The sequence below is a fragment of the Lycium barbarum genome, chromosome 7, assembly GCF_019175385.1.
Source record: "Lycium barbarum isolate Lr01 chromosome 7, ASM1917538v2, whole genome shotgun sequence".
NCBI lineage: Eukaryota > Viridiplantae > Streptophyta > Magnoliopsida > Solanales > Solanaceae > Lycium > Lycium barbarum.
In genome coordinates, this window is record NC_083343.1 from 14435912 (window position 1) to 14448686 (window position 12775).

Sequence of the window (12775 nt, forward strand, 5' to 3'; positions counted from 1 at the left end):
AACATAACGAAGGGTAAGCTGGCAGAAAGGGGAAGGGCACCCTTTTCCCTTTTCAGAAAGGAAAGGCAAGTACGTGAGAGTTTATTGTATTTATTGTTTAGCCTATTGGATATATAAATAAGAGGTAATTGTATTTCAATATTTATCTTTTTATCCTTCTCAATAATAAACCCTACAGACCTAGTTAGCCATCTGAATTAGTTTTAGTTCTCCAAAGTAATCCTCTCATTGGATGTAATAGACATTAACCCAAAAAGAAGAAATACTTAGAAGATGAAAACAACAACAATAATCGTTAATGTAAGCATATTACAAGATAAAGGTAGTTTAAGAATAATTCAAGAAAAGTTGATGAGAATCGAGTGGATGACGCTCGTAGGTTGTACGCCAAACAAAAGTGCTTCAACCACTTATTAAATAACGATACCTGCAATAACTTCCCAATAACGTGGCAGTATGATGATAATTGAGAAAGACCATTAGGTCAAATTGATTAGAATAGAATAGACATAAAGTAAAAACATATTAAGCACTTTTTGACTTGTAAATCTTGTATGTTCCTGATTCACATTCAATTTCTCCATGTGAAGTCGGGTCATGTTTTGTTCCATGAATGTAATTCTTAGACGTCAATCATCGTCTCTTTTTCACAACACTAATTAGATTAGTTAAAGAGGTAGAGCCAGAATTTTAATCTTATTGAGTTCTGAATTTTTAAATGACGACTTCAAGTAATAATAATTGAGTTTTAAATTTATTTTTTATACATATTTGATGAACTACTTAACACAAATACATTGTTTGAGAAAAAGCTACTGGATCCAGCTGAACCGTAACTAAACAACAAGCATCGCCCCTGATTATTATTATATATAGGTAAATTTAGGACGGATTGTATGGATTCAACTAAATGCATTGCTTTCAGATCGAATTATATATAACAAAATTTGAAAGGTATGAATATAAGATCCTCTAATTATCGAACACTATATGATGACGAAACAGAAATATCACAGTCTGATAAATGTATTTTACTTTTGAAACTTGATATATTAAATAAGTCGTACTATTTATGTGATTATAAAAAAAATATTAAGAATAAAATGAGAAGTTTAAAATTAATCATTATATATATATATATTATTTTCTCAACAAACTAATAAAAAATAGCATCAAACAATTGAGCATTATGAGTATACTCCCTCGGTCTCAATTATCTGTCGTGACTTATAAGAATAGATGTCTCAAATTATTTATCATTTTAGAATTTCAAGAAAAAATTAATTATTCATTTCTCATTTTACCCTTAGTATTTAATATTTTTGTAGACTACAAACACCTTAATTATGGCTAGATGACAACTAAACAGAGTAAGAACTCAATAAGGAGAGATTATATCTTAAGACACAAAAAAGGGCAAAATAGTCAAACCCCTCCTAATTAATGTTTTTTTAAGGGGTTTGTAAAAGAGAAACACGACAGATAATTTGAGACGGAGATAAGTGGTGTTGGACTTGTGTGGTTAGAGTGGATTCCTGCTTGAGCAACAACGTCCTATCCCTCATGCGATAACAGTTATGGGGCAAGTGCAATTTAAGCCAGTGACGCGATATTACCGTGTGCTATATTATGACTGAACGCCTCTGAGTCAGAATTCAGGATAGAAGCAACGCATGTGCCAGACATCAAATACTTGACAAACGAGCTCAGATTCACGATTTGAAATTTCTAACATTTTTTTATGATGATTTTGTACTTGTTTGCAAATTTTGGTTAGATTCGGATGAGTTTGGATTGCAGGGCATTGACCTAGGTTGTTGGGCCAGTGACGCTAGACCTACCTTCGGCTAAGCCATTTCCAGGGGGGGCAAACTTCCCGAGGCTCTTGCCGACGTCTCCGGACTTTCTAACGTTGTTGTCCACCAAATATCACAATTGAAGAGATATGGACAACACAAGTTGGAATCTAGTCTTAAGAAGACTGTTGGATTGGGAAATGGAAAGAGTGGCTGAATTGGTAGGCATCTACTACTCGGATAACCGTAGTAATTCTAGACCTAATACGAGCAACAAATCCAACTTCTGAAATTGATGCATTTATTAGATAAAATGTTCATGCAGCCTCTATAGTTCATTTGTGCATCATTGAGGGGCTTGCTAGCATAGTACATGGTGAAGAATATTGTTGTACCTTTGGCCAAGTATCCCCCAATAGCAAAACCACTAGCATCACACAAAAGCTTAAACGGTTCAGTGTCTGAGCTCTGGCGATCGAAATTCCAACACTACCGAATTAGATAGCTATAAACCCATCAAGAATGGCAGGGCACAACCAAATCCAAGACAAGCACGACCGTCATGATAGGGGGCAACAAAGGCCCATGCCCATTATGTTTTAGAGCCTAAGGATCGAAATCTCAATTCCCTCAAGTTGCTCCATACTCGATGACATGTCGTCCGCAAGGCAGTGTCATTGATTCCAGGTGCAGTCTCTGACACCAATCTTTTAAATGCTCGAATATTTTATTTGGTACTCCTGGACATTTTTCAAGAATTCTTTTTGTCTTGTTTAATAAAAATGTTTAAGAGAGTTGATCATACCAAAATAGAATAAGAAAGTAACATCGCATTGGACCCATTTTCAGTCGCTATTCCCTAATCTAATGTTGTTATATTTGTTAGATCTTTGAAGCCCATTTCTTATACTCATTTGATAAAAACAAAAGGATACTACTAACTACGGGTGTACAAAGTAAACCGACAAACCGCACCAAACCGATAAACCGAGAAAAAAATCCGACTAGTGGTTTGGTTTGGTGTTGAGAAAAAAAACCCCGATCATAATTGATTTGGTTTGGTTTTAACTAAAAAAGTCAAACCGAACCAAACCAACCCGACATTACATGTATTCAATTTTTAAAATATTTTATACATAAAAATATTTATTTGTAATGGAATTTATAGATATTTATTTTATTTTTTCGTACTTTTTTTATCTATTATCATATTATTCAAGCTTGAACTTATTTGAATGTCAATAAATTTTATATCCTATGGATATTTGTAATTCAAATAAAGTTCAAACCAAAACCAGCTCAACACTAACGCTAACAAAAGAAATTCAATTTACCACTAGGAATGACAATAATGTTGGATATCTATTATTTAGTTTTGCATAATTAGTTTAGAGAGTGAAAATACATAACTTAAGTTTTTTTCCTTTTTCATGTAACTAATACTTATTAGCCGTGCTTATTTTAGCATGACTTAGTATTTTTAGATTATGATCATTTTCTTTATGGCTTGTTAATTAGCAATATTTATTTTAACCGATTTTATTAGTTTTTGTTGAATATTTTAATACAATGTTATCACTCTTCTCACATTTTGTGTTATTTTCTTAAGAAACACCTTAATTATATAGGTGTATCTTACTAGGACAGAAATATTTAAAGTAAAAGTTATATGTATTGTATCAAGACTATTCCGGAAAAAACAATCGAAAAATTCTAGAAAACCGAATAACCTGAGAAAACCCAAGGTTGAAAAACCCGAATTTTATTGGTTTGGTTTGGTGTATAAATTTAAAAACCCGATGCAATTGATTTGGTTTGGTGTTTAAAAAATCCGAACCAACCCGATTCATGTACAGCCCTACTACTAACTTTTATGTAGGTAGTCCGTCTGATTTGAGGATCAAAGTGTGGTCCGCATATAAAGAATGTGGACCGCGGATGAGTCCTCATTTTTTTTTTTTGTAAATAAATAATTTTATTAACCAAAGTGAATTTTGAAGTATAGATCAAAGAAAAAAACTCGAGTACTAGACAGAAAGACCCAGCACTTCAGCACGCTACTTCTCTACTTTCTACTCACAGCGCATTTTTTCTTCTTTTCTAATTCTCATTTTTTCAACTTTAACTTTTGCGGACCAAAATGCGGATATAATTTATCATTAATTAAATGTGGCAATCATAATGAGATAAATGTATTTCACGTTGTCAACACTCATAGTCAACTACTTAATTCAGAAACAGAACTAAAAGCGCAGAAAAGAAAAAGTCACATTGCAAGTTGTAACTACCATTAATTACGTGGAATTGACCAGCCACTGTATGCAACGGATGAGACTGCTCTCCCATAATCAGAGGTCTCTGGTTCGATCCTTAGATATAAATTTTTTTTTGATAGGGAGCGCTTTCTCTGAATAGGCCCTTCGTGGCCTACATGGCGCGAATCTGGATATAGTCAGATTCTAACACATATACCGAACACCTGGTAGGAAACCAAAAGAAAAAAAAAAAGACCGGCCACCCTTGATTATTTTAATTTCTTTATTATCACCTCATGAGTATTTACGCTAGAACCTCACTAGAAAAGGAAATGTTCCTATTTCTTGGAAATATCTGGTTAAGGGACTAAATTAAATGTAATAAATAAATAAATACTTTATCCCAAGAATGGGACAAAGACTCTGCTACAAGAAATTTTTTCTCGAGTTTTGACTATATGCATTTCACTTTCTAGACAAAGCAAGGTGGCTGAATAAGAGATAAAACCTAGTTAATATTAGCAAATTGGATATGCATAATATACCTATTGTTAGGTGGGTCAATCTAAATACAACACGAAATACATAAATCTTCTAAGATATTTTTCTAATATCAGGCCATTGTACCTAACTAGTCATTTATTTATTTATAATTTTTTCCTCTAAAATCATGGAGTCTTATTCAATACAATGCTCTAGTTGCTGAATTTACTAGTACAATGAAGAAATTCCACAGGCTGGCCGGTTAACTCCAAAATTAGGAACAATGACTATCAAGAAAATATGACAATTCTTTTCACATTGAAAAATTTGACCGGTTTTGGGTTGCAGCCCGTTTCTCACGTGCACGAGGACATTTCCTTTTGCTAATTCTTTACAACCTAATAGAATTAGACAACTCAATATAAGGAGTAAAAAAGTTCTTTTCCTTATCAATGAGGGACGCCAAGAAAGAATGAAAAAAGGGGACCGACAAAGAATTTTTTTTTGATCGAACAAACCGATTTTATGACGAAATGCACGCACCGAGTACTAGTTACAAGCAAAGAAAACATAATGAAACATCGACCACCCTAGTCCCTAATTACCTCACTCACATTTATAGTTTCCTCTATCGGTATAATCTTTCTATCCACCCCTTGTCTCTGCAGTTTCTCTTCCTACGTATAATGTCAAAAATTCTAAACTTGCTTTCCTGTTGTATTTGTTTGATGAACACCTGTGGCCTGGGCACTCCATTATTTCATAAAGCTTCATTCTGAATCTCCAAATATAAAAATGCCAACATATACACACACTTGTTATTAACTTTAATAGTTAAGATTTAATTATTTTATTTGGTATAACCACTCGATGCAGGTAAGTACAGATCAACATTTTATATGTACAACGTCTCTTCTTCTAGTCCCATCTTGCTTATTTTGGTCTCTCCAGTTTTCTTTGCCACCTATCGCACTAGTTAGAAAATCACTCTTACCTGTCGACTTAACGTACTTTGATACCTATGTCTCAATTTACGTGTTACACTTTCCTTTTTAGTCTGTTTTATATTTCTATATTTAAAAATAATTTAACTAAAACTTTTCTTTTTACCCTTAATGAAATGATTTACAACCACATAAATATATATGACTTGTTTTAAATCACACGTTTCAAAAACCTCTCTTTCTTTTTTAGACTCTGTGCCTAGTCAAATTATATAACATAAATTGAGATGGAGGAGTAATAATTATATTTTGGAAATAATCTTGAATACTGATCACCCAAAATTTTAGGCGACAAACTGGATTTTTGTCCACTATAGTAACAGAAATGACAGGCTCTTTATTTTTCAACAACCTTAATGGGCTCCATTTGCTCTCCATTATTGAAGTTAATCTTTCTAACATGTTCAAAAAGTGTCGCTTTTCTCAAGTTTATTATTGAAGTTAATCTTCCTAACATGTTCAAAAAGTGTAGCTTTTCTCAAGTTTAATGATAAGTGAAGACAAAGAGATCGACTCCTTTCATCCTAGTTCGTATTAACTCTAGGGACAAGATAGGCCATATTTTAGGAGAAAAAAGTGTTAATGCTATCAAAGATCTCTAATCCAAATAAGGTAATTAGAATTCTCATATTGGTGAACTTAGCCCACTCATTCAAGAACGATATTGAAGTCACACATACTAGTATCTTACCAGATAAGTCTCTATCAATTTTGTTATGCCAGTTACCTAATGATCTCAATTCAACTACTTTATACAGTAATGAGAATATTTACATAAATAATGGGGCACTAGACTAATAGACAAACAGTCAATACATAGATAATAAAATTCTAATCGTAGACGAGTCTTTTAAGTCCGTGAGGATTGTGATGTATCGATAATTACGCAGACAATCATTAAGTTGTACTCGTGAGAAAACTAATACTCGCTATGTCCCAAAATAAGTGTCACCTTAGCAAAAATCATATTCATTATATAATTGATAAATACAATGTGGAGTTTACTAAACTATCCAATTTATTAGATTTTTTTTTTAAAATTGAGCAAGATTATAGATGACTATTTCTTTAATGCTAAGTGCATAGTGGGAACACTTGCCAATTTTTGTCTTGAATTTCTAAGGTGATACTTATTTTGAGATAATTGTTTTAATTAAGGGTGTGTTCGGTATGAAGGAAAATATTTTCTAATTTTCTCATGTTCGTTTGGTCAAAATTTTAAAAAAATATTGTCTTTAGAAAAACAAGTTCCTTAAAAATGGAGAAAATGACTTCCCTAATCAAAATAGGGAAATAAGTTCAGAAGTGACATTTCACCAACCACCCTACCACCACCCAACCCACCCCCAACCACCCCTCAACAACCCACACCCCCACGACCACCCACCACCCCTCCCAAACTTATTTTTTTTGGGGTTTGTACCTCCCCTCCAAAAAAAATTTCTTCTTAATTTTTTTTTAAAAAGGTTTTTTGTTTTTAACTCCGCGACCCCCCCCCCCCCCCCCCCCCAAAAGAAATACCCAACCACCCCCTCCAAAACAATTAATTTTTTTTTAAAAAAAAAAGTTTAAAAAGTATTTTTTTTTGGTTTCCTACAACCCGAGCCCCTCAACCCCCCCCCCCCCCCCCAAATAATAATTATTTTTAAAAGAAAAATTTTCTTTTTTGATTTTCTACACCCACCAACTCCCCCTCCCCTACACCCTCCTGAATTTTCTACTTAATATTTTAATTTTACCTTTATAAAATTGAAAAGTTTGTGTGGTTCAATTTGGCGTGGGGTGGTGATGGTGGTGAGGGATAGCAGCTGATGGGTAAGAAAAAATTTCTCATTTTTTTTTATAAAAGTAACAAAATATATGAAATAGAAAATTTGGGTTGGGGGGGGGGGGGGGGGGAGGAGGGTTGGACGGAGCTGTGGTGTGGGGTAGGGGTGAGTGAAGATGAAACACGTTCGAGGGTGGTGGTTGGATGGGGTGGGGATTTGGTTGGGGGTGGGTGTGGTATGGGGTGGTGGGTTTGGGGTGGGGCTTGGGTGGATTTTTTCGGAAAAATAGTTTCTACCAACCAACCGAACATGAGAAAATAAATAAGAAATTCACTTATTTTCCCCTACCTAACCGAACATGGGAAAATAAGTAGAAATTCACTTATAGTCCAAGAACACATTTTCCCTCAAAAACATTTTCCTCCATACGTCACTTTGTTTGGATGGTTGTTACATATTGTTTTATAATGTATCGTATTGCATTGTAATGTGTTGTATTGTTTTGATTAACACAACATTTAGATAGATTGTATCGATTCCCGTCAATACATAATATCACACATCAGCGATCTGAAGGATAAACTTACAAGAAAAGTAGGGTACCGGATAGAGCTACCTCAAAATGGTAGGGTAAATGATAAAATAGAATTATTAGATAATAAAAATGAGAGAAAAAGATAAGGTATCGACGCAATAACACAAAATCGGTTGTTACATAAAATGGAAGTTTTCGTCGTTACGTAACGACGGATTTAACGATACAATACATTAAAATTAAAATAACAATCAAAACAAATATTATATTTAAACTAACAACACAATACAATATAATAGGTAACAACCATCCAAACAAGTTGTAAGATAACACTTATTTTGGAACGGAGGACATCATACAACCTGGCTATATTTTGGTCAATCATATCATAGCAATATGATCCATATATGCAAATTCATGTGTATTTAGTATTTGATTAATAGAAAGCCCCTTGTTGTGGTTTGAGTGCAAATACAAGGAATAAAGGATGATTATTTAGTTTTATCGGGAGGTTTTGATTTTGTGTTCCTTTTTTTTTTTTTTTTATAATTATTTCTTTATGTCATATAATGAGGTAGGGGTCTAATTATTTCTTTATGCTATATAATGAGGTAGAGGTCAAAGTTAACCGAGGTGAAACCCCGAGCAGATGGTTTTCGAAAAAAAAAAAAGTATAGCTCATAAGTTTGGTGAGTTTATAGGGAATGGGAATTGATCAGTTTCAAGATGCCAAATGCCAATAAGCAATAGCTTTCGTGATATAGTTCTCATGTATTTGACAAAGCTTTACTTATAATTAGTGAACTGCGACGAATTGGTATTAAAGCTCTAGGTTTACCAGTTTTATGAATACAATAGCAATTCCTAGAGAGTCTTGTGGATCGGTATGGAGACATATGTACTTATCTTCGAGAGGATATGAGACACTTAGGAAAAATCTGTCCTTTCATTCCTTATCGTATATACTTGATTCAGCATGAGTTGTAAATGGCTTTGTTTCACTCTCTCACATATGGTGAGGACATGAGCATCTGTGACAAGAGAGTAAGAGATCGCACACGCTACTAGAGTTGCTATGCGTGGTTAAGGCAGGGGCCTGGATTACATTTTCTAGTCCAAAACCGACTCAAACTACTGTAAAACTCCACAAGTGCGCCGCACCCCTTGCTAGGGTGGATGACACACCAAGCCATATATTCAGAGAGTTGATATCTACAGGTTTTGTTAAGAAATACACTGGTGCGGTATACCCCCTGCTAGGGTGGTGCTGCACGAAGCCATTTTTTGCGAGAAGTCATTTTTCAACTTCTGTTCATGCGAGACGTCCGTCCAAATACTTGTGAATGATACAAATACAAGAGCAGGATAAAAAGGACATTGCCTAACAAAGGTAACATGTTACAAACAATGCCGCTACACATGAGTATCAGTCAACTGAAGTTGTGTATGCCGCACAGCATAACATAGATGATGTGATGCAATTGTTGAAATTAGGGAGGACATAATGAGCATAATCCATAATGAGCGATTCGGCTTCTATGCAATGATTGTGATTCGGCTATTTTGCCATGACTTCTATTGTTTGTGTTTGGCCTAGCTACTCGGGAGGAAGGCTTATCACTATGGATCCTAGTGTGGCTTGCCTAGCTATTCGAGAGGAAGGATAGCCATCGAGTGTTCATAACCCCGATGTGGTTTTGCCTAGCTATTTGGGAGAAAGGATAGCCATCGAGGGTTACAAACCCTGATGTGGTGCTTCTTTGCGATTTTGTGGTCATCCCTTTATTATATTGATTTGGGCCGGTATTGGCATGAGTGATACTTGGTTGCTTGTGAGTGACTTGTTGATGATCTTGGATTCATGAGTGAGAATACTTAACATGATAAACGATACAATAAGTTGAAATTGATATATTCCTGTGGTATTAGCTTTTACTGGTAATTTTACTGAGTTTACTAGCTTACTCTATCTTTGGATTTAGAACGGTTTGTAAGAACATAAGTTAACGAGAATGACTTACATATTCAAAGTGATTATTCCTTCATCATTATCATATATTGGATATTCACGAAATGTTATCATTTGTCTTGAACTGTTTCTCAATACTGTTCAATTATACTTATTGCTCATATATTTTGCTATTAACTATTGTCTCGGAGACACTCACTAGTTCCCAGTACTCAAGCATACCATTGTTGTTTTTGATGGTGTGTTAGGTAACATTAAGAAGCAAGTTTGTGATACGTGTGCGGACTAGGAGAGCGTGCTACTTCCAGACTTATTGGTGAGCCCACACCTTTGTTCATGGGTCACTGTCACGACCCAATTTAGGATCGCGCGGGCACCTACCTTTCCCTCCTCTGTAGACGAACCCTCAATTAAATAACACTTCAATCGATAAAGACAATTTGAATATTCCAATAAATAAGTAACTTTTAACAGCAGAAATCAATTCATTTAATAACTCAAGATTGAAAACGATTACAACAGTTAAATAATTACAGACTCGTTCCGACTTTCCACGACCTAGTCTAGACTAGTACAAGAGCGACTAATATACATCTCAATATGGAATACAACTTTAGGACTATTCCTCTATTCCAGATGAAGTGGGAGGTGATCTTCAGGATAGGTATCGTGCATCTCCCACCGTATCGCAATCAATCACCTGAAACACTCTACACCCCCAAAAGGGTGTAGTAAGAGCAATATCAATACAATCAACGCGTATTGAGTAAGTATCATAGGCCGACATGGTTAGAAACACATATTAGTAAAAGAATTCACAAATAAACATGATAAGTAACTAAATCAAGTCATACATCTATGTACCGCTCATTATAATATCAAGACCCTTAAATCATTAACCTTCCTCTAATAATCACAAGTCAATTCCACAACAATTTCAAAAAATCATATATCATTATACCATTCGTTTTTAGTCTAGAAGTCAACTCATCATTATAATATCTTTTATTCTACATCCCTTAGAGGCCAAACGTATAACTGACCCTACGAACGATCTACGAGATAAATCAACAAGTATAAGGTAACCATATTCGGAACCAAGCACACGTCATTGCCTAAGTGGAGCATGTAAACCCAATTGTACCAAGTCTCCATAGGTCCAATCCGAAACCAACATCATAAGTAGAATACCAAGTCATCTCGATATAAGTCATGATGCAATGCAATGCAATGATGTATGAATGCAATGCAATGCTGTGTACACATGTACTCTGGACGGAAATATCGACATCTCGATAACACAACCCAAGGTGACTCGCGAAGTCTAAGTGCCACTCGTCCCAGATCTTTGTCCAATAGATAGAAAAGACCCCGGATCTTTGCCCACGGGGGGTTCTCACCGGCACCACCTTGGGGTACCCTCGGAGTCGATACGCTCACTCAATCCATAATTCCGGAACTAACATCGGATATAAGACTCTCACATCACTCTCATTTTAAAACCGAGCTCAGCTCATCACAGTGTTTCATCAAGTACCAACAGTGTCTTAAAAATAAATCATGAAGAATGAGAGTGCGTGCAATGCATGTATCAATATCAATAATCATGCTCAAAATCACACGTACCAACAAAGATACACCAACAATATATCAATGTCACAAGTACCAACATGAGTACGACAACTATATATCAATGTCACAAATACCAACATGGGTATGCCCACAATATCATCAATAACTACACAAGTCATACGAAAATCTATCCTCGTATCAACATCAAATTAAGGTACCCCCATAACACAATCAAGATGTAACAACAATCCCCAATACCAATTAACCACACGTGGCATCAAGCCAATACAATAGATCAATCAAGTCGCAATACATTATTACCACTCTCCCTTTATTAGCCTATTAGCTTAGTGCAAGTAAATTCATGTTCTACTCACAAGATATTTGTTACTACTCAGTCTAGAACTAAATCACAATAGTTGGTACATTTTATCTGCCCAATTATCAAATAGTTTCCCTATTAATGGCATAGCATAATTAATAGCATATTACGGGAATTCTCATCGTGAGACATAGAAAATAAGTATCACCCACTACTTCCAAGTGGCATAAAATCCACCAATACTCAAGAAAATCAATTCAAGAATCCTAGGGAATCTATAGGCCACAAGCCCGAACATACAAATCGCACAATAATACCATCTTATGTTTCTATCCCAAATCTCCAATTCCTACACATGCATTCTCTGTTCCTTCTAATACATGAATATGGGAAACTAACGGGAGTCTACCGAAAGAAAAGCTGTAACCTACCTCAAGGCCGAGCGGGTGCCACGAGCATCCGTTGATTCTTTAATTTGTTTACCACATCGTAATCCGCACGAAGGAACTCGCTACCATCATGAGGCCCAAAATAGGAATCTCCGTTAGAACTCTTATAAAAGACTTCGAATTGATAAGGTAGATATGGGAATTTATCCTACCTCTAGATTTCATTTATACAACACTAGATGATCAATCAACCTCAATTCATGATTAATGACACTATTTTAAGCCACTAGCTAGGTCGAATTTCCATTTTAAGCTTATCTTTGAGAAATCCATTTTCAAGATTCAAGGAAGAGACCCATTTATAATCTAGTAGGGAAATGAGAAACTAATTTAGTAACCATTCTAGGTGATGAACAAGAGGGAATTATTCAATGAAACCCATATTATGAACAACTAACCAATCATCTCTTTAAGTATAGGAAGTTGTGATCCCCATTTTATGGTTTCTAGACGAGGGACTCTTAATAAGAATCACTAATAGGAAGAATAAAGAGGAGGAGTTAAAGGGATTACCTTTCCCTAGAAAGTATCAATTTTGGCTCCATAAAGGCTCTAAGGGCGGCTGGGCTCTTTAGGGTTATGAAAAATGAGGTCAATTCTCGGAATGTCATTTAAATAGGG